Consider the following 27,599-nt stretch of genomic DNA (forward strand, 5'->3'; position numbering starts at 1 on the left):
ATTCAACTTCTGGCGATAGGACAAAGCCTGTCTTTTGCTGAATGCCATGGTCACTCCTCTTCCTTCCTGCTACCCACAAGGTCAGTAAAAAGCTCTATCAGTTAAACGTGACACCTGGTGCCTACAGGCTGCCTCTGATGGAAGCCAAATCCCTAGTGCTGGTGTGGTTCCCCTTAAATGGAAGGGAGGTTTCTCTTTAAACTCTTAAAGTTGGATTTTTTTGTGTGTGTGTGTGTCTGTGTGTGTATGTTGAGGATAGAACCCAGGGCCTCACTCATGCTAAGCATGAGCCTACCACCAAGTCACACACTCATCCCTTAAAGCATTTCTTTTCAAACCTCATTTCAGTTCTAGATTCTGGACTTCTGCCAGTGCTTCTCTCAGAAATGGCTTATATTTGTTTTCTTTTCTTTTTCAAAAAATCAAGCATTTTGGAAACTGTACTCCATACATGTCTGTAACCTCTACCAGAGACTGAAGAAGAAATGCAGCAGTTTCTTTTCCTGTATAAATACAGGAAAGATGACGGTCACTTTACAAAGAAAGCCGAGCTTGCCTGTGTCTTTACCCTGTCTCTCAAAGTTCATTTCCACATTCAGTCTGAGTTGGGTTATATTTAGGATGCCAATCAGCCTGCTGGGGACACTTCTGCATTCTTGATGTTTGTGGCAACTTCCACTGGGTTCAGGACAGGTCCCTGCCACTCACAGCAAGGGCCTCAGGCCATCCTCCACTGAACAGCCTCAGGATGACGGTGGCCAGGCACAAGGTCTTTGCCTCTGTCACCTGCTTCCAGGCAGTTTTAAGCTATCTTTTCTTCACTTAATTCCACTGCAAATCCCTGACATAACACACTTCCCCCTCTGTAAGTGCAAGTTCTGCATCTGCAGATTCAACCGAGAATGGAAAATATTCGGAAAAAATAAACTGCCTGTTCTGAACATGTCATAATCCTCTAAACAATTCTTGTCATAATTTCCTAAACAATATAATAACTATTTCCTTGTAAGAAACCTAGAGACGGTTTAAAACATCCAGGAAGAGATGCATAGTTAGCAATACACATGCAACTCCATGCAGCAGGAGAGGCTTGAGCTTCTCCATTGTGGTATCCACAGGGGGTCCTGGAATCAATCCTCTTTGAATCCTAAGGCACAACTGTATCTCAAAACCCCCTATATTTTATGAGAGAATGGTTAAAATCCCATTTTACAGAACCACAGACAGAGGTCTTGCACTGCTTATCATTGCTCCTCAGCATAATCCCTTGCTTTAGGATACTCTGGGTTCTGTTGTCTTTGATTGAGCTCTTGATGTTTTTTTTTTCATCCAAGGATCAAGAAACATAGTACAAATGAGGTAGTTCATGAAGGAAGAGGAGATGCAGCCCCTCAGGCCACACGAAGTACTTGTAAAAATTAATTTTTTAATAATTATATAGGTATTCGTGTTTACTTTGGAAATTCTGGAAAATATGGCAAAACATCAAGAAGAAAATTAAATTACTGATATATATCATCTCTCTTAAACCATCACTCTACATATTGGAAAACATTCTATCTCTTTAAACATACATTGCTACCATACACCTCTATAGTTAGGTTCATTCTAGATATACTGTTTAATCACATGATGTGTTCTAGCTATTATACTGTAATTATCTCCCTACCATTCAATTTTATTCATACATTGTTTTATTTGTCATATAAAAACCTAGAGAAACATCCAGGACAGATGTTGTTAGCCCCATTTTACAGATTAGGAAAATGATACACAGAAACTACAATACCAAAGTCATAGAGCAGCTTGGCTTAGGTTTGTCATCTGCAATAGAGTTCCCTTTGTCTCCATAAAACCAAATGTACAGAAAAACACTATCAGAGGTCATCAACAATCCTTTACAAGAATCAGAGACATTAATGATAGGTCATTGCTACAGTGACTTCCCAAAGAAGAAAAGGATAATATTTTATCATTTTAGCAAGGATGATTCTTATTTATAAATGAGAGGGGGAAAACAATGTTTTCAGGAATTTAAAATAATGAAGAAATATTAGTGAAAATAGGTAATTCTCTTGTATTGTCAGTGCAAAAATACATTGATACAACCACTTTGGAAAACTGGTAAGACATAATTAACATACAACTGTCCTAACACTTAGAATTTCCTAAGAGCAGATTAAGGTTCAACAAACTATGTTCTGCAAGTTAAATCTGATCTTTCTAAATAAAGTTTTATTGAAACACAACCACATTCATTTGTTTATTCATTATCTATGGCTATTTTTACAATGGCATAATTGTGATAAAGATAATATAACCTGCAAATATTAAAGTATTTTCTGTTTGGCCCTTTACAGAAAAAAGTATGCTACTTCCTCTCTAAGAGAATAAATGCATATATTCACAAAAAAAGAATGTTCAAGAATGTTTATAACAGTTTTATGCATGACTGCCCAAAACTGAAACCCAGCCAAATGTCTGTCAACAGTAGAATAAACAAATGTATAGTATTCCTTTGTATATAATTATACAAAGGAATACTATACAATGATAAAAATGAAAAAGGATTGCTATCTATAACAAACACACATCTCACAAAAATAGTGTTGAATTATAGAAACCAGACACAGGAGAGTACCTATAAAATGATTCCATTGATAAGATTTCCAAAAACAGCCAAACATTAACCCATGGTGATAGATACCCAACGATTACTTCCTTTGGTGTAGTTACTGATTGGAAGGAGACATAAAAGGCTTCTGGGGTGCTGTACATATTCTATAGCTTAATATGGGTGGCATTAAAGGGGTGAATCCACATTTTAAAATTCATCCCTACTACACTTCAAAGTATATTAAACCTTTAAAAAATAGAAGAAATTTTGTGAAGTATGAAAATTGATCAGAAGAGCCAGTAAGTATAAGAAAAATACACCATTATGTTGTGAGGCATGATGGTGACCACCATATTGTCATTGAGATCTCTGATTGGATAGAGGAATATATTGGCATTTTCATTTGCACTATTAATGCAATAATATTGATGAAACAAAAGAAGTTCATATTAGCAAGAGAGAAGTTTGTTGGCCCCATAAATGTTCCTCACTGAACAATATAAAGGATCTAAAACCTCCTCTAGGAGTTGGATAAAAGTGTTGGGTTCTGAAGATGTTTCCAGAAGATTCTGAGGGTAGAAGAGGAGTTAGGAAAAGTACTGAGGAGCCTGGAAACCAGGATTCAAGCTGCTCTTGTTGCAGGTGGACTCTGTGTGGATTAATGGGTCATTCTATTGGAGGAAATAATCAGTCCAAATCTCTGACCTTGGCAAGTATGCATGGCTGACCAAAACTAATACTTTTTTTTTTTAAATAAAAGGTTCAACACACCCTCTATTATAGTTTGGACTTGGAATATTCCCCAAAGGCCCATGTGTTAAAAGTTTGATTCCCAGCTTGGCACTACTGGGAGGTGAGACCCCACGGGAGTTCTTCAGGATATTGGGGCATGCCCTCAAAGGGACTGCAGGACCCCCATCTCTTCCTCCCTTTCTTCAGGTTCTCAGCCATGAGGTGAGTGACTGCTCCACTATATGCTTCCACCATGACTGTTGCCTTGCCATAGGCCCTAAGGCTACAGGGACAACCAACCAATCATGGACTAAAACCTGCAAAACTGTAAACAAAATAAACCTTCTCTCTAGAATTTGCTTATCTCAGGTATTTGTTACAGTGGCAGCAAGTTGGCTAACATACACCCCCCCCCTCAGATGCTGTAAAAATAGGTTGCAATAACCAAAATGACTGATAAAAAGAAATAGTAAACCTTTGAAGAGAAAGAAGCAATATCTATCCATTCTTTCATTGACATTATATTTGTATTCAACCACTTTCTTCTTTTATATCTATTAAGATGTACAGTCATTCTGCAGTTTCTTCAGGGAATTTGCTTTGGGAACCCCCAGGAAGACTAAAATCCATAAATGTTCAAGTCCCTTATATAAAATAGCATTGTATTTGTATACAACCTTTGCACACAACTCATTCCTAGATTATTTACAATACCTAAACACTGTACATGCCATGTCAATAGTCATTATACTATTGTTATATAATGACAAGGAAAACATCTATACATGTTCAGTACAGATACAATTTCTTAAATATTTCCAATCCAAGTTTCTAGGGATATGGAGGTCTGATTGTATTTATAGTCATACTGGCTGATTCCTCTGCCTAAAACTTTAATCATTTGTACATGTGTATAACCACTCCCTCATTTCCTTCAAGTCTGTTCAAATTTCTCTTTCGTAGCCTATACCTACGCAGACTCCTCCCTATTTAAAACTGCCTCCCATGCCACCCAGCTAAATACTGTAGATTTTTTTCTTACCCTGCTGCTTCTTTCATGTACTTACTTTTTTCTTATATAATTTGTACTATGCTTATTTATTATGCTTATTATCTTCTCTTTCCCAGTAAATTATTCACCCTCCAAGAGCAGAGATTTATTTCTACCCTTCACTTCTGCATCTCTGGTACAAATAGGCAAGCAATAAATGTTCCATGAAAAGCAATGAAGATGGCAGTCAACCATTCTATCTAGCACTCGTATTTAGAATTATTGTAGTCAACAGATTTTTTTCCCAAAGATTGTAGTAATTTGTACTCCCAATTAATAATATAGAGTATGCTTATATTCCCATATTCTTATTCACATTGCATCTTATCAGTCTTTTGGATTTCAGACTATTCATTGGAAGCAAATATATCTTATTGTTTTTAACTTCATGCATTTATGAATAATTTGTGTACTCATTTCTAGGAGCTGTCTGCTTATGTTATTTGGCCACTTTTATTTTGGATTGTCCTTTTTTTCTTTTTAATATGAAGGGCTGTTTTATAAACTGAATCTTCATCTATCATCTATTGTCTAAATACTTTTTCTGTTGTATCTTTTTCTTTTAAATATTTGACTTGAAGTATTTGGATACAGTTCTGTTCAAGGAAAAGAGAGAACGTGAATGCTCCTTTTTATGATCCAAAGGAAACAAATAATATTTATGTGCTAAGCTAAACTTAATGATACCTTTTCGGAGAAAAGAATTATTTTCAAAGTTCAGGCCTTTTGAAGTTAGTAGCAAGGACAGAAAACTGTCAGTAGATAATTTGTACACAAATCTTGTCTTTCAGGAAAAGGGAAAAAGAAAGATAATTTCTAGGTAGAATTTAGATAATTTGACCAATAGCAGAACTCTTTATAACTCAATGAGAGAGTCGCAAAGTTTGTTTTTATTTTTTTTTTTATTTTTAGTATAACAGGAAACCCAGTTGGTTCCTGGGATATCTAAGCCAGGATTCTATGGGCAAAGAGTGACAAATTCATAGAATAATACATCCCATCTGCATAGTGATTTATAGTTTTCAAGTTAGCTACAAAGTATAGAACCATTTTTCAGCAAAGTAAACTAAAAGCTTATAGAAGTTAACTCTGATGACTAGTGTCCCATGTTGATTTGGTGACAGTCAGGTCCCTTAGGGTCCTGTGGAGGATTTTCTACTCAACCAAATTAGGGTTTCAATTAGTAAATACAGTGTACAACCAGAGATATGAAAAATTGTGCTCTATATGTGTAATATGAATTGTAATGCATTCTGATGTCATATATAACAATTTTAAAAAAAAATAGTAAATATGAAAGTTTAAGCAGGAACTGCCAGGCAGTGCAGCCTGAGGAAACAGCATGTGAGAAAAAAAAATAGTAAATATGTTAGAAAATGGTATTATAATGTTTAGTTGAACGCATTTGGCCAAAAATATATTTTTCCTTCTTGTTCCAATGAAAATGTTAAGTTCCTATCTATTTTCTCCTGTCTTACAAAAAACAAAAAACAAACAAACAAACAAAAAAAAACACTGCTATCTATCAGAGGCCTTCTTTTGCCGCAAGTCAGTATTTACAATTCACAGAATACAAGCTCACAGTGTCAAAAAAAAAATGTTTATGGAAGATCTTACTCTTCTGTCTTAATCGCTACTGTGACTTGCATGTAGGCTACAACACATACTTCTAAGGTAGAGCCCATTTATATAATCCGAAACACTTTGGGCTCTCTTAGCTTCATAAACCAAGCTTTATTCCATACCCACCCCTATTTCCTTACTTGGCTGGCTCCTGTCATTCTTAATTAATCCATTTGTGCCTGGTATTTTTAATCTTTTATGCCACCTGTTTCCAGATACTCTTTTTATCAAGGACAGCTGGGTTACCGCTCCATTCAACCCTTCCTATTTTTGCTTCTCAATTTTTGACTAGTGTGTTTCAGAGTTTGGTTTCATTGAATCATAAACTGGACAGCGACTCCAACTTTCCCCTTATTTCAAATCATTCTAGCCTTGGGCACTTCCTTAGTATTTAGCCTGAGACAAGAGCAGACTTTGGTCTGCCAAGTGAGAGTTGGCCAGTAAAACTGGCTCTGGAGGCCAACTTGTATCAGCAGTAAACAAAGGACTTCAGGCAGTCTGGGGAAAGGTTCAGAGAATTATGGTGTTTTTCTTTTGCCATGTACAACGATGGGACTTTTGGCTGGAAACCACATGTGGGACTTGCTCACACAAGTTTGTTCCAGAATATTTATTTTTCTACTGGCAACACCCTGACAACAAAAAAATAAAAATAAAACCATGCAAAGTTTTCTTAGGGTGCTTATAATTACTTTCCATTAAAACAACTTTCTTGCATAATTTGCTCTTCTGTTAGAGAAAATTTATTAACCCATGTATTTCTGAATTGTAGCTTAACTCGGGGCAGCAGGAGTTTCTCTGGGCTGATACCATTCTGGCAAGAATGCTGAAAATAACATTGTGAATTAGACACAAACCGTACAGCTTACAGTGTACAACTTTTCTCAAACTAGGTCACTGATATCTGCCTTGGACTTCATTGGCAAATGCAGGTGCCTTACTTGTGTAATTTTCTTCACCTACTATCTGTCCAAGATTTAGAGATATTATGTGATGATATTATTTGAATAGTTAGTCATAGAGCCTTGTCCTTTATTAATTTGATGAATGGGTATTTTATTTTATTTTGAGACAGCATCTCACAATGTTGCCCAGCCTGGCCTTGTATTTGCAATTTCTGGGATTATAAGTATGAGCCACTACACCCAGCTGAACAGATTTCTCAGGCAAAGATAATGGAATTTATACTTTAATAACTCCTTACAATATAATTTTTTCTCAATATTCTTCCTTACCCCCAGCTTTGCTGAGTTAAATTGACAAATAAAAAAATTGTGTATATGTAGTACACAATGTGATTTTTTTGATACATGTATACATTGTGAAGAGATTATCACAAATAAATTAATATACTTCACCTTACATGGTTATCCTTCTGTCTGTGTGTGGGGGAGGTAAGAACATATAGTACCTGCTGTCTTAGAAAATTTTAAATGTACAATGTAATATAAGCTATAGATACCATGTTTTATATTAGATCTCTAGAATTTATACAACCGATCTGAGACTTTGTATCATTTGACCAATAGCTCCCATTCCCCTACCCCCTGACAACAACTGTTCTACTCTTTGCTTTTAAGTTTGACTTTTAAAATCTATATATAAATGAAATCTGTAGAAGTTGTCTTTCTGTGCCTGGCTTATTTCCCTTAGCAAAGTGTTTTCTGTGTTCATTCATTGTTACAAATTGTATGATTTCATTCCTTTTTGAGGGTGAATAATATCCCAGCATGTGCTGAGCGCATCCCATTTCCTTTATCCACTCATCCATCAATGGACACTTAGGCTTTTTCCATATTTTAGCTATTCTGAATAATGCTGCAATGAACAAGGTGAGTGCAAATTTCTTTGACAATACTGATTTCATTTCCTTTGCAAAAATGAGAGTGCTGGGTCACATCATGGTTCTGTTTTTAATTTTTTGGAAGGAACCTTAATAATAAATGTGCCAATTTATGGTCCCATCAACTATAATACCATGTATTCCTTTTCTCCATATCCTTTCCAACACTTGTTATCTTTGTCTTTTTAGAATGGCTATTCTAACAGGTATTAAGGAATATTTCATTGAAGTTCTGTGGAGGATTTTTTTTTTTTTTGTACCAAAATAAGATTGAGCCCAGGACCTTGCATATCCTAAGCAAGTGTTCTATCACTGAGTTACATCCCCAGCCCCTTTTTAAATTTTGAGATAGGGATTTGTTAAGTTGCTCAGGATCACCTCAAATTTAGGATCCTCCCACCTCAACTTCCTGAGTAACTGGGATTACAGGGGTGCACCACCACACTTGCTCATTGAGGTTTTAGTTTGCATTTCCCTGATGATTAGGAATATTGGACATTTGTTCACACATCTCTTGGCCATTTTTTTTTTCTTTTTTGTACTGGGGATTGAGCTCAGGGGCATTCAACCTCTGAGCCACATCCCCAGCCCTAATTTGTATTTTATTTAGAGACAGGGTCTCATTGAGTTGTTTAGCACCTTGCTTTTGCTGAGGCTGGCTTGGAACTCACATTTCTCCTGTCTAAGCCTCTTGGCCACTAGGATTACAGGTATGCATCACTGTGCTTGCATCTGTTGGCCATTTTTAAGTGCTCTTTTGAGAAATGTCTGTTAAGGTCTTTTGCCCATGTTTTGATTGGGTTATTTTCTTGCTATTAAGTTCTTTGAGTGTCTGTTGACAGTTTCCCTCACTGTGTAAACCCTAGTTAGTTTGATGCAATCTCATTTGTCTATTTTTGCTTTTGTTGTCTGTACTTTTGGGGTCACATCCAAAATAATCATCACCCAGACCCATGTCAAGAAGATTCTCCCCTGTTTTCTCTAGTAGTTGTACAGTATCAGGTCTTACATTGAAATCTTTAATCCATTACAGGATGGTTTTTTTGTAGGTGATGTGAAATAAGGATTCAATTTCATTTTTCCATATGTTACTATTCAGTTTTCCCAGCACCATTTCTTTTAAAAACTGTCCTTTTCCCATTGTGTGTTTTTGGCACCTTTGTTGAAGATCATTGACCATCAATGTGTAGATTTATTTCTGGGTTCTCTATTCTGTTCCCTTGGTCTGTGTATTTTTAAAATATGGTCTATGTGCTGTTTTGATTACAGTGGTTTTGTAGGATATTTTGAAATCAAGTAGTATGATGCCTTCAGCTTCTTTCTTTTGCTCAAAACTGCTTTGGCTATTTGGGGTCTCTTTGGTTTTATATGAATTTTGGATTGTTGTTATAGTTTTGTTATGAGGTATCCTCCCAAAGGTCCTATGTTAATGAAGGAATGTTTGGAGGTAAAAGAATTGGATTATGAGAACAGTTACCTGATCAGTCCATCCTAGTTTGGATGGACTAATTGGGTGGTAACTGTAGGCAGGTGGAGTGTGGCTATAGGAGGGGGTCACTGACATGCTTTGGAAAGGTTAATTGTCACTGAGGTCTTTCCCAACACCCCTTTCCTGGCCTTCGTGAGCAGAAAACACCCCTCCTCCTTGTCCTTCCATCAGGATGCTGAGCCTTATCTTGGGCCCAGAGCAGGGGACAGCCCATCACAGACTGAACCTTTAAAATGATGAACCATAGAAACTTTTTCATATCTAAGTTGTTCTTGTCAGATATTTTTGTGACCGCCATAAAAAGCTAACAAAATTGCTATTTCAACTTCTGTTTTTTTTAAAAAAAAAAAAAGCCATTGGAATTTTGATAGGAATTACATTGAGTCTGTGGATGGCTGTAGGTGGTATGGGCATTTAAATGCTATCCATTCATCCAATTCATGAACACAGGCTATCTTTCTGTTCACTTGCATCTCGTGCAATTTCTTTCATCAATGTTTTTATTTGTTTTTCTTGCCTAACATCCCTGGCTAGGCCTTCTTGTACTACATCAAATAGAATTGATAAGTGTAGGTATCCTTGTCTTGTTCGTGATCTTGGAGAAAAAGATTTAAACTTTTTACCACTAAGTACATTAGCTGTGGATTTGCCAGATGGGCTTTATTATATTGAAGTACTTTCCTTCTATATCTAATTTGCTAAAAGTTTTTTTTATCACATAAGGGTACTGAATATGGTCAAAGGCTTTTTCTGCACCTACAAAGAGACCATATGATTGTTATCCATCATTTTGTAATGTGGTATATCTCATGTATTGATTTATATATGTTGAACCATCTTTGTACCTCAGGAATAAATCACACCTAATCATGGGGTGTGATTTTTTAATGTGGTGTTGAATTTGGTTTGATACTATGTTGCATATATATTCATCAGGTAAACCTTCCTACAATTTTCTTCATCTGACTTTTGTATCAGGACAAATTTGGCCTTACAAAGTAAGTATGGAAGTATTTCCTCCTCTTTAATTTTTTGGAATAATTTGAGAAGATTTGGTATTAAGTATTTTTTTAATGTTTGGTAGAACTCACCTGTAAAACCATCAAGTCCTAGGCTTTTCTTCATTGAGAAATATTTGATTATTGATTAAAGTTTTTACTCATGACTGATCTGTTCAGCTTTTCTATTTGTTTATGATTCACTATAATAAGGTGATATGTTTCTAGAAATTTACCCATTTTTTCTATATTATCAAATTTGTTGTATACAATTGTTCATAGTAGTCTCTATATGATCATCCTTTGTATTTCTGTACAATTGTTCATAAAAGTCTCTATATGATCCTTTGTAGTTCTGTGGTATCAGTTGTAATGCCTCCTCTCTCATTTTTCTGCAATTTTATTTAATTTATTAGTCTAGATGGTCAATTTTGTTTATTTTTACAGGCAATAAACTTTTAGTTGAATTTTTCTCTGATTTTTCCAGCCTCTATTCCATTCATTTTTTTTCTTAGTTCTTTATGATTTCTTTTCTTCAGCAAGACTTTTTCTTGTTCTTTGAGGTATAAGATTAGATTGAGATCTTTCTCTTTCTCTTTCCATAGGAATTTATAGCTATAAACTTCCCTCCTATAACTACTTTCACTACATTCTCTATGTTTTGATATATTCTTTTCATTTATCTTAAGATTTTTAAAAATTTCTTCTTTAACTTATTTGTTGGTTCAGAACTATGTTGTTTAATTTCTACATATCTTCAATTTTTGAGTTTTCTTCCTGCTACTGAGTTCTAAATTGATACTACTGTTCTCAAAGAAGATATTTGATATGATTCATTTTTTTTTAAATTTGTTAAGTCTTGTGGCCTAACATATGATCTACCTGGAGAATACTTCATATGTACTTGAAAAGAATGTATATTCTAGTCCTGTTGGATGGAATGTTATATAATGAGCTTCTTTATTGTGACTTTCTTTTTTTTTACTTAATGTCTATTTTTCCACCCCCACTCTTTTGGTTACAATTTGCAGGCAATATCTATTTTTATTCCCTCACTTCCAGCCTATGTGTATCTTTTAAGATAAAGTGAATCTCTCATGGCAACACATACTTGGCACCTGGTTTTTATGCATTCAGCCATTTTTTTTGTCTTTAAGTTGGGAAGTTGATCCATTTATGTTTAAAGTGATTGCTGGTAGGTAGGATTCACTACTGCCATTTTGTTGTTTTCTGTCTTGTAGTTCTTTGTTTCATTCTTCCTTTCTTGCTATCTTCTTTTGTGTTGTGATGATTTTTTAAAATAATTTTTGAATTTGTTTTAATTAGTTACACATGACAGTAGAATGCATTTATGTACTTTGATATAGCATACATTAGTGGAATATAATTTCTAATTTTTCTGATTGTACATGTTGTAGAATCACATCAGTCATTCAGTCATATATGTACATAAGGTAATAATATCTGTTTTATTCTACTATCCTTCCTATCTTCATATCCCCTCCCCTTTATTCACTCTTCTCTACCTAATGTAAAGTAACTCTACTCTTCCCTAGCACCCCACTCTCTTAGCCGTTTGTGATCTCTTACAGTTTACTTAGCTTCTTTAAAATTATAAAATTATCATATATTTCAGTTACTGGTGCTTTGTTTTGATTGATTGATTTCTTTATTTCTTTCTTTGTAGTCTTATGTAGTCTCTAATATTATTTATTGATATTTTCCTTAATTCAGTGGACTCTATGGTTTTCTTCTTCTCAGTTCTTTCTTCCTTGCGGAACCCAAAACAAGCAAACAAACCCAAAACCCCAATAACTCTAATATCTCCTTCCTCATCAGTAATTTTGCCAGTGACCTGGCCCATCTTTTTGGCTCTAGCTAATCTGCCTAGGTGGTCTCCCTGCCTTGTCCATCTCATCCAGTTTAATTCTTGTACCCATTAATTCAGGTTGGCCTTTTGTGTTCTGCTATGAAATACATAATATGAAGACAAAGAATTCAAAAGACTTCTGCAAATGCCTGGTTTCACCTGAAATCAACTCTGCTTAAAACACTGTGATAGTTTCCTGTAGTTTTGCTTACTGCAACAGCCTGTTAAAAACATCCATAAGAAATGATGCAAATGCCCTTTTGTTTTTGATTATAGAACTTGAAGGTGTTGACCTCATGTGCTCACCAATAAGTCATAAGTTTTACAATTGAGACTTCTTAGTGGTTTAGTGGGACTCCTCTTACATCTTCTCTAAAATCTATTTTAGAAAAGGGGACCATAGGGGAATTCTGGTTATAACACCTCACACACAAACACACACACCTTTTCCGGAAGTTGCCAATGTACTATCTCTAGAAACCTCAGACAAGCCTGAGAAACCTCTGATCCAACACCCTGCCCAAGTTTCAAGGTGTCCTTATAGGTCAGATCATAGCAGAAATTTCCATTCCTTTTTGTACTGTTTGAGCTTAAACAAAATCACTAATATCTGCCTCATGGTGCCTTCATTTTCCCAATTGCTCCTCCTATCCTACAATGAAAACAAATGAGTCAGGATTTTTAAACAAAGTTCAGTTTCCTTTAGGACAACCTGAGAAATCAGAATTCCTAAGTAGACTTTTCATTGAAGAGTACAGGAACCAAAGAAATGAAATAGACCCAATATTAAAATATTTCTATTTGTTGGGAGCAACTTGACCACAAAATTAATACTGAAATATAATTCTCTGTAGAGAATTTTCACATACACCCAAATTCAGAATATTTGGGAAGTGGAGTATTCTGTTGAATTATTAATTATAATATAGCTTGTTAAAATATTGGGTTGGTTGCAGTAACAATGAGACTCACAATAATCACAGCTTTAAAGGCATACACTTTTATTTATTTCTCCCCAGCGCAAAAGTATAAGTTGTTGATCCAGGCTGGGGAAGGAACTCCTCAATCTTGAGACTCATCTTTTTGTTGCTCTTTCATCCTTAATAATTGTTTAATAATATCTGAAAGTCCACAGTTACTGATTTAGCTGCCATCACAACACCAGCTTCCCAGCAGAATGATGGAGTGGAAAGCACAGGAGCTTTAAGAGCGCAGCCAACAGTGGTACATAGCGTCCCACTCACAGTCCACTGGCCAGAGCCAAGTCTATAGTTACACCTATCTGCAGATAAGGCTGCAAAATAAAAAAATCTTGCCTGGGAAATTATGTGTCCTTCTAAGAAAGAATGACCAAGGCAACTGTCTTTTCTGTTGCATTCTATTTTCCAAGCACCGGCATATAATATCCACAGTTGGCAGGAGAATGGTTCTGAAATTAATTTCCAATCCCTTCTCACTGACGAATTGATGAAAGCTGGAGTCTGGAATCATTCCACTTTTATTGTTATGATTCCATATATTTTTCTTACTCCCTTATGTGACACAGTTTTTAACATGTCACATTGGTCCATTAAGGTATAATCATTTCTTTTTATATTCTTTGTATATTTTTGTACTAAGTTCTGATACTTTTTTTTTTAATCTCTGGACCTAAAATTTCTAAATGTTCAAATTTAAAGCAGAATTTTTCAACAATTATAAACCTATAGAGATTGGTGATCCTGATCTGTATTGAAGAGAGTCAAACAATGTGTGGACTTTAAGGAGGCAATGTGGAACGATGGAGCTGAGAGTCAGATTTCTCTCTAGCAAATCCTCAGCTCAATTTTTACTAATTGTCTGCTGTTAAACAACTTTACTTTTCTGAGCTATATATTTTTTAAATTGAGGGTCTATAAATATCTCCTTGCAAGATTATTATAAGAATTAAATGGTCAAATATTTTAAAAATATCTAGCAAAGTGCTTGGTGTATAGCAGATGCTGAATAAATGATAATTCTTATTACTTGACTTCTTTATGCACTTCATGAACTCCCCGCCACAGTCCTTTATCTAGGAATGAGCTCCCTCTCTGTGCTCTGTGTCATGAGAAGTTGAAGTAAACTGGGGACTCAATTTCATTTTAAAGTCACATACTGCCTGAAGAATTATTTTCCAGAGGGCAGAAATTATTTGTTCTATGAAATTAAGGCTTACCATTACTCACAGTGCTAGTGAGTCTCTCCAGGAGAGTTATATTTTGCTAGTTAGTTTGTTGTATAATTAATAGTTTGATATTTAATTGTTTTATATCAGTGATGTTTGAGCTAAATATGATCAAGACAAGATAATCTTTATTTACCAATTTATATCATTTCTAAACCTAAAAGGAATATCAGGCACCTTATAAAGATATAGCTATTATGATAAAAAATTTTAAATAGAGAAAAAAATTAAAAATGAAGCTAATGGGATTTTAATTTGAATCACAATGAATCTGTATAGCATTTGGGATAGTATGGCCATTTTGACAATATTAATTTTGCCTATCCAAGAGCATGGGAGATCGTTCCATCTTCTAGGGTCTTCTTCAAATTCTTTCTTTAGTGTTCTGTAATTTTCATTGTAGAGCTCTTTCACCTCTTTTGTTAAGTTGATTCCCAAGTATTTTATTTTATTTTTTGAGGCTACTGTGAATGGGGAAGTTTTCCTAATTTCTTTTCCAGAGGATTTATCACTGATGCAAAAAAATGCATTTGATTTCTGGGTATTGATTTTATATCCTGCTACTTTGCTGAATTCATTAATTAGTTCTAGAAGTTTTCTGGTGGAGTTTTTTGAATCCTCCAAGTATAGAATCATGTCATCAGCAAATAATGATAGTTTGAATTCTTCTTTTCCTATCCGTATCCCTTTAATTTCTTTCATCTAATTGCTCTGGCTAGAGTTTCAAAGAACTATACTGAATTTGGTTCCTGTACTCATTGAAGAGACCCAGAATAGCCAAAGTACAGGAATTTGGTTCCTGAACTCATTGAAGAGACCTAGAATAGCCAAAGCAATCCTTAGCAAGAAGAGTGGAGCAGGAGGCATCACAATACCAGACCTTAAACTATACTGCAAAGCTATAGTAACAAAAATGGCATTGTATTGGCACCAAAATAGACATGTAGACCCATGGTACAGAATAGAAGACACAGAGACAAACCCACATAAATACAGTTATCTCATATTAGACAAAGGCACCAAAAACATACAGTAGAGAAAAGATAGCCTCTTCAACAAATGGTGCTGGGGAACTGTAAATCCATTTGCAGCAAAATGAAAATAAACCCCTATCTCTCACCATGCACTAAACTCAACTCAAAGTGGACCTAGGATTTAGTCCAGAGACCCTGCACCTAATAGAAGAAAAAGTAGGCCCAAATCTTCATCATGTCAGATTAGGCCCTGACTTCCTTAACAAGACTTGCAAAGTGCAAGAAATAAAATCAAGAATTAATAAATGGGATGGACTCAAACTAAAAAGCTTCTCCTCCGCAAAAGAAATAATCAATTAAGTGAACAGACAGCCTACATTTTGGGAGCAAATTTTGCCACACACATGTCAGATAGAGCACTAATCTCCAGAAAATATAAAGAACTCAAAAAACTTAACACCAGAAATACAAACATCCAATCGATAAATGGGCTAAGGAGCAGAACAGACACTTCTCAGAAGATGTACATTTGATCAACAAATATATGAAAAAATGTTCAACATCTCTAGTAATTAGAGAAACACAAATCAAAACTACCCTAAGATTTTATCTCACACCAGTCAGAATGGCAGTGATCAAGAATACAGACAACAATAAATGTTGGTGAGAATGTGGGGGAAAAGGCACATTCATATGTTGCTGGGGGGAATGCAAATTGGTGCAACCAATCTGGAAAGCAGTATGGAGATTCCTTAGAAAATTGGAATGGAACCACCGTTTGACCTTCTATCTCACTCCTCAGTCTATACCCAAAGGACTTAAAATCAGCATACTATAGTAACACAATGTTCACAGCAGCTCAATTCACAATAGCTGAACTGTGGGAGCAATCTAGATGCCCTTCAATAGATGAATGGGTAGAGAAAATGTGGTATATAAACACAATGGAATATTACTCAGCATTAAAAGAGAATAAAATTATGGCATTAGCAGGCAAATGGATGGAGTTAGACAACATCATGCTAAGCAAAGTAAGCCAATCCCAAAAAACTAAAGGCCAATTGTTCTCTCTGATAAGTGGATGCTGATTCATAATGAGGAAGGGGGAGGCATAGGAAAAATGGAGGAACTTTGATTGGGCAAAGGGGAGGGAGGGTACATGGGGGCAGGAAAGATGGTAGAATGAGATGGACATCATTACCCTATCATGTATGACTGCACGTAGGGTGTGAGGCTACATCATGTACAACCAGAGAAATTTGGACTTGTGCTGCAATTGTGTGCAAATGAATCAAAATACATTCTGCTGTCATATATGCCTAATTAAAAAATTAGTTACTTAATTTTTAAAAATGAAGCTAATGGAAAAGAACAGGGTATATGGGAACCCAGTAGTGAAATAGGTGCCCAAGAGATCATAGGTGTCTCAGTCTATTGGATTATTTTGCCAGAATTGCCTAACAGATGTGCTAGCCTTCATGGCTGTCACAAAAATACATGACATAAACAACTAAAGGAGGAAAGATTTATTTGTGCTCATGGTTTCAGAGGATTCAACCTATAGTCAGCCAGCTCCATTGCTCTGGGCCTGAGATGAGGAAGAACATCATGCAGAAGGGTATAACAGAGGAAAGCAGGTCAGCTCATGGCTGGTAGGAAGTGGAAGGGGTGGGCAGAAGGGCCTAGGACAAGAAATAGTCCCCAAAGATATACCCCCAAGGATCTACTCCTTTAAATTAGATCACATCCCTTACAGTTTCACCACCTTGCAATAGTCCACTTAAACTATGAAGCCATTGATTAACTATGATCAATCCATTGATGAGGTCAGAGTTCTTGTGATACAAGCCCACTTCTCAACTTTGCACTACTGGAGACCAATCTTTTCATACATGAACATTTTGAGGGACATTCCAGATCCAATCCATAATAGAAGGGGGATCACACAACAGAAACTTACCATCTCACAGTTCTGGAAACTAGGAGTCCAAGATCAAGTTGTTGGCAGGATTGGTCTCTTGTGAGTCTTGTGAGGGGAAAATCTGATGCAGGCCTTTCCCTGGGTTTACAGACAGCCACTTTCATGTTCACACGGTGTTTTCCCTGAACATGTCTGTATCCAAATCTCCTTTGGATCTCACTTTAACTTGATTACTTCTTTAAAATCCCCATCTCCAAATAAGAACATGACTGTAAGGTTCTCATGGTGAAGACTTCAACATATATATTGCAGGTGACACAATGCAATCCGTTTCTGACAGGGAAAACTGGAGCTCATTGTTTTGTTCTATTTCATATTTGGGAATTTTTTTTTAATTTAGGAAAATTTTCAATATCTTCCTTCAGAACTTGACAGGGCTTTAGGGTGACTATTTAAGTATTAAATACTACATAGAGGGATAAAGAGAGACACACCAGTCATGTGTACTTTTGGGTCACAAGGATATTACTAGACAGCCAGCTGCCCCTGTATTAATTAAGCTCTATACTGGTACTGGAAGCTTTTTAAGCTTCCTTATACATCTCTTTGGTCCTACATGATTAACAAACAATTTCTTCCACAATGTTCCATAGAACTTGCTGGAGTTCATGTCTACTTCTGTATCCTAATAGTTTCATATTGGTTTTGCTGAATACAATAATTTATTACCTTCTTTATAAAGCCTAGGTAAATGTCCTTTCTTAGCACAGAGAGAAATGAATCTGTCTGAAAAATCTAAAATACAGAGAAAGAATCTTACCTTTAAAATTTTTTTAAAGAACATAATAAAACCACAATCTAATCTTTGAATTGGTATTTCTCTTAAGAAATACCAAGCATTTCTTAAGACAGCAAGTAGGTGTGAAAATACAAATTTTAGACAGAAGGCCTCACATGACATCTTTCATCATTTTCAAAGAACTGAGGACAGAAAAGTGAAGTATCCTGACTCCCAATCCAATATTCTTTTACTAGGCATTTTGACTTTCTTTAAATCATCAGACTTCTGCTTTAAATACCACCTACAGTCAGGACATGAAAGCATAGTGAAGATGACCTGTACCTGGAACTGTTGAGGCCACATGTGTTTCTGAATTCAAAAAGTTTTTGAATTTTAGGAAGACAGTTTGAAGTTCATATTACACATCCCGTCACACCTCCAGGAAGTCAGGGGCAGCACTCTCTATTCAAACACATTAGTATTTTTGAAGCAAAGTGTGTGACTGTTTGCATTATAGGCAATAAATAAGTTCATACATAGTTTCATATCACTTTATCCATCAGATTTTGCTCCCAAAATGTACTGTGAAGAACTTGCACTTTTTTTCAGAGTGTTCAGTAGTCCTTAGATTTCAGGATGTGGATAAAATATTGCTGGCTCTCCTTCCCCTGAAAGCAGCATTTTCAAGCTTGGTTTTGCAGAAGAAACCACTTGGTGTGCCTGAGCCTAGAAGCACTGAATCAGATTTTTGGAGATGTGGCTTGGAGATAAGACTTTTTGAAAACCAATCCAAATGATTCTGATGCCAACTGCTGGGGAAACACTTCAAGAAACGCTACTTAGAGCCGGCATCAAAGCCTGGGAAACAGGTGGGAAACTCGTTGGGCTATTTTTATGACATGCCTTTCCCACCATCTCCCTTTGACATCGGTTTGACCCCACAGGCAAGTTTCAGAGAATTTTTCCATGACATTTAATGGGAGTGGGTGTTCAAAGGACATGAATATGCAAATGATCAAAAAGACAGGAGAGAAAAGCAAAGCAGGGTAAGGAATGGAGAATTGCTCTTCTAATCTCACACCACAGTCTAGACATCAAATCATGTCACATGTATTCATTTACTATTTGTTGATTTGTCCTATGGGTCAGACATTTGACAGGTACTTGGACAAGCATAGAATAGTTAATATACCAAGTAATCTTCTCTTTCTCCATCACCTCCTTCTCCTTCTTCTTTCTTATTCTCCACCTTTTCCCTTTCACTTCTTCTTGTGTTTTTTGTTTGTTAGCTTGTAGTTTTGGGGGGGTGGGTGGGTGGGCATCAGCCATGGAAGCATATTGAGTGCTTCCAAGCTATAGCTCCACCTGCTGGAATATAAGAAAATTCACCAGTGTCCCCCTGTTCCTTAATACAGATGATCCTTTATGTATGTTAAATCATAATTCACTATTTGACCACGTCAGCTGTGCTAATGGGAGTTGGGTAGGTAAGCATATGAGAGAATTATCTATGTAGCCTCATGCAAGAGCATTAAACTAATCTACATGGCTGAGGAGGCTTTAGTTCTAAATAGGTTAACACCCTGAGAAATTTCCCTAATATAGCTTGTACCTGCTGGAGATGAGCTGACCTTCCTTGTAAGAGCCCTCCCTTGAGCCTGGGCTCCTGAGAAATGTGGTTATCACTGCCTCTGGCATCTTGGAAGTAGGTAATGAGCAAAGCATGAGAACTTGGAAGACCACCAGGACCTCTTCGGTGGGCCTGCTGGGGTTACCATTCTGTATGAGCATCCTGAAATTGTTTGGCTCACCATTCATTTACACAGTCCTCCATCTCCCTAGCCCTAGGCCTTTTCCCTTCAGCACCCCCCTTGCACCCTAAACTCACTCACCAAAGTGAGGCTCCCAGGCCTCTTCTTCTGGGCTCCTTTCCCATGTTTCCCTCTTGATGGGTTTGCATGTGGAAACTGGGATATCTCTGCAAAGACTTCCACATTGGTGTCTCTGTTTGAAGCTCTCTCAATCCATCTGTTGTTAGGTACATATCTCTGTGAGCAGGAGCAGAGGTGAGAAGTTGGAGGTTATGTTTAGATAAATCAGTGTTCATATGCAGGAACATAACAGATGCTATTTTAAGACTGGCTGGCTTTTAGGGAAATGGAGGTTTTGAACAAGTGGCAGAGGGGGAAGAAGGGTGAAAAGGACAGAATGAACATTTGTGGGATAGGAATGAATACGACCCATGGGGAGGCCTTTGAGAAAAACAGAACAGAGAAACCCCTACATGAGCAGGGACTTCCATCTATTTTGTTCTCTGGAGTCTCCTCCATGGTTTGAATAGTGGGGCCTGATGCTTAGCAAGCACTCAGTGTTTGTCAAATCAATGAATGTCATGGTAGCGACAACTATTACATGAAATAGTACCCTGTAAGCATTTAGAAGTTTGTAAGTTACAGGATGTTTAGGAGCATCTGTGGTGCCAGAGTAGGAAGGGGAATAGTCTGAGGTGGAAGAGGCTGTTGCAGACTGCAAGGAGCAGGTGCTCTGTGCCGCAGACTGCAGGACTCCTAAACTCTACCAGTGATCACATCTCAGCTCTTCACTAACTGGCTGAAGTGGGACAAGTTTCTCTGCTCATATCTCTGGATGCTTCTCTGCCTGCCCTTCAAATATTAAAGTTCTTCAGGGTTCAGGCCAGATATGCCTTCTCTTCTATTTTCTCCACTGGTCAAAAGTTCTAAGCACTATGTATCTGCAAACAATCCCATATACCCACCTCCTGCCAGACTTCTCATCCAGATGCACGCATGCAGTCCTGTAACTGACCTCTTCATTTTAATGCCTGCCCATCTTTGCATATCCCATTTCCCTTTCTCAAAACCTGTTGCTACTCTAGTCCCCCTAACTTGACTATTGGCCATGGATTCATCCAGTTGTTTAAATGAGAAGCCTTGTTCTGGATCCCCTCTGCTCTCCCTTTCCTCCACACCCATCAGCCAGCCGAGGGCTCTACCTAAACAAGTACCTGCTCTGTTCTCTGTGTCCATCTCCATTTGCTCCTTTAGTCCAAGCCTTGTCATCTGCCTAGACTGCCACACTGGCTGCCCATCTAGTCTCCCAACTTTGTCTCTGACACCCTTAGAAGCCTCTCACCACCTAAAGCCAGAAGAATATTACAAGTTTTAATTTTGATCAGTCACTACTCAGCTTTCACTCTGCTTAACCTTCCCATCATATGAGAACAAACTCCAAGTTTCCAGAGTGCACAGGATTCCTCATGCTGGGGGCTGTTCCCACCTCCCTCTCCCCTGCTTTCTCCAGCCACTGCCTAAGTCTCCCAGGCAGGTCAGCTGGGCTCCTTCCTATCTAGAGGCCTTGGCCCCACTCCTGCAGCCCTCTCCAGGCTCCAGATGCCTTCTTTAATCATTCTATACATACTAGACTGACCCACCTATTACTCTATCGTGACTCTACTGTTTACTTCATAGGACTCATCACAATCCAAGATTATTATTATTATTATTATTTGTGTGTAGGGGGGAAGTGCTGGGGATTGAACCCAGGGGGCCTTGTGCATGGGAGGCAAGCACTCTACCAGCTGAGCTATATCCCAAGTCTGAGATTATTTTATTTGTTGACTTGGTTTTCCCTACTACAGTGTAAATTTCACAACAGCGAGGGCTCTGTCTTATGCACTAGTGAGTTTCAAGGTTCTCTCCTGAGTGTCTGGCAGAGATGAGGCACTCTGTAAACAAGTATTGAATGGTATGAACCTCTATAAGCCTCATTTTTAAGTTTCATGTCCTAAAGATAAAAATACAGTCTACTTCACAGAATAGCTGTGAGGATTAAATAAGAAAATGTTAGGAGTTCAATAAATGTTAGCCACTATTATTATTACTATGCTCTTATATTATTACTAATTCCAATACCATATGTTTATTATCAGCTCTTGGGTACTGTAATATCATCATTCTTTCCAGCAGCAATTATGAGATAGTTAAAATTTACTATAATTCACAGATAAGGAAACAAAGATAAGAAATAGAAATAGCTCAATCAAGATCACATAGAACACATTTGAGCTTGAATTCTGAAAGTAGAGTTGCAAATAAATGCAGATCTTAGGCCTGGATGATTGGAGGAAAAGTGTTACCAAGGACATAAACAAGGGTTTTAGACAGAAGTGTCTCCCAGAAAGAGAACTTGTGCTGTGCTGACTGGTTGCCCAGTGAACTACTGAAGATGCAGAACTTTTACTCAGGTGACAGGTCAGGAGTTGGAGACTTGAGCATTAAAAACAATAACTACTCAGTTGTGATTGTAATGCCATCTATGGATACATGGATATCTGTGCAGATAGAGTCTGTTGGCAGAAACACAACCATACTCCTTTGGACTGAAAGATTCTGCATGTTTCTCCTATGGGCCTCCCCTCTTCTTGTCCATTCGACCTCCCCATCCCATGGGCCTTTCCTTTATTCTTTTCTATTCCTAGACCCTTCTCCACAACATCCCATTTTGGAAGCTCCTTATGAGGTTCTTAAAAAGGTAATTAACTGCAGGACATGAAAGCTGGTTGTAAAATCAGGCTCAGGTATTGTGAATTTTTCAGAATAGAACAAAAAAAAAATGCTAGAATTTGTATAACACTTATAGGCCAGGCACAGTTCTAAATACGTTACACATATTAACTAATGTGTTTCTCTACTTTACAGTGGAAATTGAGACACAGAGTAACTAATAAACTTATCTAATGTCACAAAACTATGTTGTGCTATGGTTGGCTGACAAACAAATGGAGAAGATTTGGGGGGGGGGGAATGAGAGGGAAGACCTGTACAGACATTTTATCAGAGAACAGAACATTCACAACTGAGATCCCAAGTGGGAAATAATCCCCTGAGATCTATAACCCTTAGGTTTGATAAACACAATTATTATTGCTAGTCAAATATTCAAAATTCAAGTGCCATGTTAGCTCTAAAGTTTGGTGAAGTTTGGCAAAAAGAGCAGTAAACAAAAGTTCTCGGGCCAGTCTGTAGACAGTTTTGCCAACAGCCAGTATGAGATTTTGGTCAAGTCCCCCTATAATCTCTAGGGCTGCTTACTCATTTATTAGAAAGAGGCTTGAAGACTTTTACACTTGAATTGCCATACTGGCTTAGTAGGCTGAGTAGCTGCAGACACTATCTGTCTATGAAAATATTCTTCTGTAAGCGTGAGTTCTTTCGTGTTACTTCCCCACCTCAAAACTTGTTTCTGAAACCTTCTTTCGCTGCTATGTTCCCATCCTCCAAATCTCTGTGACAATCTTGATATTAGAAATAGCCATCTTTGGGGGGAAAAAACTCAAGTTTCTCATTTGTTTTCTAGTATTAAACTAGCAAAAGAATTTACTGGTAATCCGCTTAGAGAGATGGAGCCTTATTAAAATCGGAAACAAGTGGCTCATGGGAAAGCTTTGGTGCACTTAAGCATAACTCTTTATTTGTGTCAGCCAAGGGTTGTACTGACTTATATTGTCATGCCTTTTAACCAACTTAAAGTATCACATCATCATTACAAGTTTCACAATGTGTATCCCAGAGTTGTCTTCTTCCTTTTCTTCTTCTGAAAAGATGGGTTTAAGGTAAAATTTCAACCTGCAAAGTGAGCAGGCTCAGTTAGCACGCTGCCAGCTAACCTACTCGTTTCATTTTAAACGAAACTAACTTTTGCTCTTAATTCTCCCTCCTGATCTCCTCTCCCCTACTTCAGCCTGCTTCCTGGAAAAAATGCCATTGAGGTCAGAGTTCTCAGGTACAATATGAGATGGTTTTTATCTTCCAGATCAGGTGATGGAGCATTTGGAACTGCATGTCACTGAGGCTGTAATATTTTCACATGGATTTGCTAGTGAGTAGTCTAATGACAGAATCCTCTGTGTAACACAAATGCCACAGAATTTTTTAATTTCTTAGTTATCACTGAGCTTGGTTATAAACGTAGAAACCTCTTGTTTTAAAAAAAGTACCAATTTTCAAATAAGAAATGCAAAAACTTTATTTAAAATTATATTATTATTAGCAATTGCAGTTATGATGATTTATACTATTAGAGACACTTTCACATATCATTTGCTCTGTATATGTTCTTTATAATAATCCTCAGAACTCTGCAGAAAGTATTTGGACATCATTCATTCTGTTCACTGTTCCCGTTCATGAGAGGGACAAAAGTACAGACTGCTTTTTGAGACAAATGGACAGGTAGTTTGTGGAAAAGTCAGGTATTTGCAGAAGACAGTTGTATCCTGAAACTCAGAAGACCAAGAGGTGATGCACAGGGACTCAGAAGTCACCAGCATAATTTATGCAAATGATTTACATTACTGTGAACAGCGCAAGAGTTACAGAAACTTGACAGCTGGACAAGCAGGATGCTATTTTAAGAGTCAAGCCAACAGGTGGCCATCACCTGGGGTTCAGGATGCAAGCATGTTAGAGCAGCACATTTCCATCTTGTCAAGGAGAAGAACTAGTATTTAACATCAAAGTATCCTGTGGACGACATGCTACTTGTTATGTTTGTATCTGTTCATTGAGAAATACGTAATAATAAAAATCTGTTAGTTGGGAAATACATAGCAGTGAAGATCAACTAGGAATCAATAGAGTTTTAAAATAAATTTCTATTTCACTCTTTCTAACAGTACTATGCCAGTTCCCAATTTATTGCCTCTTAGTTTCAAATTCCCTCTGTAGCTGCTCTACAAACATGGTCTGGACACTTTAAGAGTTTACCCTTCATGGTGAGCACAGTGATAAGCTATGTTAGTCGAGACCCCTGGAACAACTTGGCAGGAGGAAGGGAGCATCTCCTCCTGGTTCTGGTGTGCTGCATTTTGCTTTGTCTTGCTCCTGCTACATAATTGGTCAGTGGTACCATGTGTGGAGCCACCCAGCAGAGCCCTGTACCTGCCATTGACCTAAAGGTACCATACCTCAGTGCTGATTTAGCCTGATCCTGGGCCTATGACCACATTCTCATGTCTTGCAAGGCAGGCACTGCCTACTCCAGTCCTTACATCCCCAGGGGTGGCCTGGTTCTGTGCACCTTCCTGGTCTGGCAAGCAGTATATTTTCTGACATGTGGTGGAGTATAAACACATCTTCTCTAACAAGATCTAGATGCCATACACTGGGAGGGAAGTTATCCTGGGGACCTCTCCCTCAATCCTAGGATACCCTTTAAAGTTTTCCTTACATTTTCATAGCTACTCCTCTATAATCATTTAATAGTTTTTATAGTAAACTTTCTCTGTTTTACATTACCACGTGGTTTTTGGCTCTTGATTGTACCTGGACTGATAGAAGTTCATTTGGAAAAAAATATGGCATCACATGTGAATGAGATATTCAATCTATGAACAGTGTTTGGTAGAGTATCACATCATCATTACAAGTATATGAAAGGATTCACCTGTCCCTGGCAACTACTGCCTATAACCTCACATGTGTTCATAGCCACCAGCATAAGAAACCTGAACTAGAACTGGACAGGCTGGCAGGGGAAAAGGCACAATTATTTACATGGAAATGGAGATGAACAGTATGGGAAGGAGGAAACTGTGAGTGTTAGGGAGTAGGTTGGCATTTAATGGCCACCCTAGTCTCCTCTTGATCCCAACCTATGAAAGTTGCAAAGTCTTAGTCTGCCATCGATTAAGGAGGCAGCAAAAAGGGGACTAGAACTATTCTCAGTCAGTACTGGGTCAGAAACTGGCTTGGGATGGAGCCTAAACATAGGTGAAATGGTTGAACTGTGAAAGTTATAACCTCATCAGTACATTAATCCACTGGTACGAATTAACTGGACAGTAACTGGGCAGGTAGGGTGTGGCTGGAGGTTGGGTCACTGAGGGTATGATTTTGGGACTTACATTTTGTCCCTGGAGAGCAGAGCTCTCTGCTTCCTGATTGTCATGTCCTGAGCAACTTGTCTCTGCCATACCATTCTACCATGATGTTGGGCCTCACCTGGGGCCCAGAACTGTGGAGTCCACTGACCATGGACTGAAAACCATGAGCCAAAATAAACTTTTCTTCCTCTCTGTTGTTCTTGTCAAGTGTTTTGGTCAAAGGAAAAAAAAAACCTAACTAAAACAGCTAGGGAATTAAAGGGCAGAGATGATAGCAACACTCATTATACACCTGTAGACAAATGAGGCCATAAGGCTAAGGGATATTAGAGGACTTCCTTGAGAGCACACTTTGTAAGGAGAATATGCATGCTTGGGGGGAAAGTCACCTGATTCCTAAATACAGATTCCTCTGAATCACACCACCAATCTTATCTTACTATTGGTGGTAAACAGAAGATGCCCTCATTTTCTATGTTTAGAATGAGACTAAATAGCCCAGAAATCATCTCTTTTTAAAAGAAATTGATAAAATCGGTGTCTCAAAATATCATAATGTAGCTTTAAGAGGATTAGATTCTAGAAAATGTTTTCAATTTCTCTATGACTTTTTCCACCTAATTGCTTTTAAAAATATATTTTAAGTCAATTTTGATAATTTATAATTTCTTTTTCCCTTCCAAAAAAGTATTCATTTCATCTAAATATTCAATTTATGTATTTAATGTCATAAATGGTATTTAATTTCTCTATAGTCAAAACCCATTTCTCACACCAAAGTGTGTGTTACTCTGTGTTTGTTTTTATTTTTGTTTTGTTTTCTTTTTTGTTGATACTGGGGATTTATCTCAGGGGTACAGTATTACTGAGCTCCACTCCCAGCCTTTTAATTTTTTATTGTGATATAGGGTCTCACTCACTAAGTGGCTCAAACTGGCCTTGAATTTGCAATCCTCCTGCCCTGGTCTCCTAATTAGCTGGGATTACAGGTGTGTACCACTATGCCGGGCTGTTTTCTCCAAAGCCAAACACAAATGCCAGGAAAACACTTTATTAGTACTTTTTTCACAGAACCATCTTTGTTTTTTTATACTCAATTTTATTCCATTTCTTTCTTTCATTTATTTTTAGATTAATAGGAGTTTTATGGGGAATCTGAGGTGTAGAGATGTAAGTTAATCATACTCTCTCTACTTCATTATCCATAATTATAATTGTTCTGTACAAGGCCCTCTATTTTACTTTCTCATATTACCACAATCCTTACCTCCATTCTATTCTCCTGAATAGACTTCTTCCAGTTATTGAATTCTGTGTGTTCTATAAAAATACATCTTTTTAAAAACTTATTTCACCTGTGATCTTAAAATTTATCCATATTGTATGCATATATTAGTTCTCTATTGCAGCTATAAGAAATCATTACAAAATTATTAGCTTCAAATAACAAAAAAAAAATATTTTCTTACAGTTCGGAGGTCAGAAGCCCCAAATTAGTCTTGCTGGACAGAATTCCAGGCTCAACAGAACTGGTTCTTTCAGGAGGCTCTGCTACATCCCTTGGCTCCTGTCTCCCTAGCTTCGCTCCAAC

At 37.2% G+C, this 27,599-nt stretch overlaps 1 long non-coding RNA gene across 1 annotated transcript; it reads left to right on the top strand.

Annotated features, from left to right (window-relative positions):
* LOC308650314 lies at nt 1-27,599 on the top strand. The gene is made up of 3 exons (XR_014022317.1): nt 1-80; nt 3,378-3,571; nt 27,480-27,599. It is a non-coding gene; the product is annotated as an uncharacterized lncRNA (long non-coding RNA).

The sequence above is a fragment of the Spermophilus citellus genome (assembly GCF_964194105.1).
Source record: "Spermophilus citellus genome assembly, chromosome: 5".
Taxonomy (NCBI): domain Eukaryota; kingdom Metazoa; phylum Chordata; class Mammalia; order Rodentia; family Sciuridae; genus Spermophilus; species Spermophilus citellus.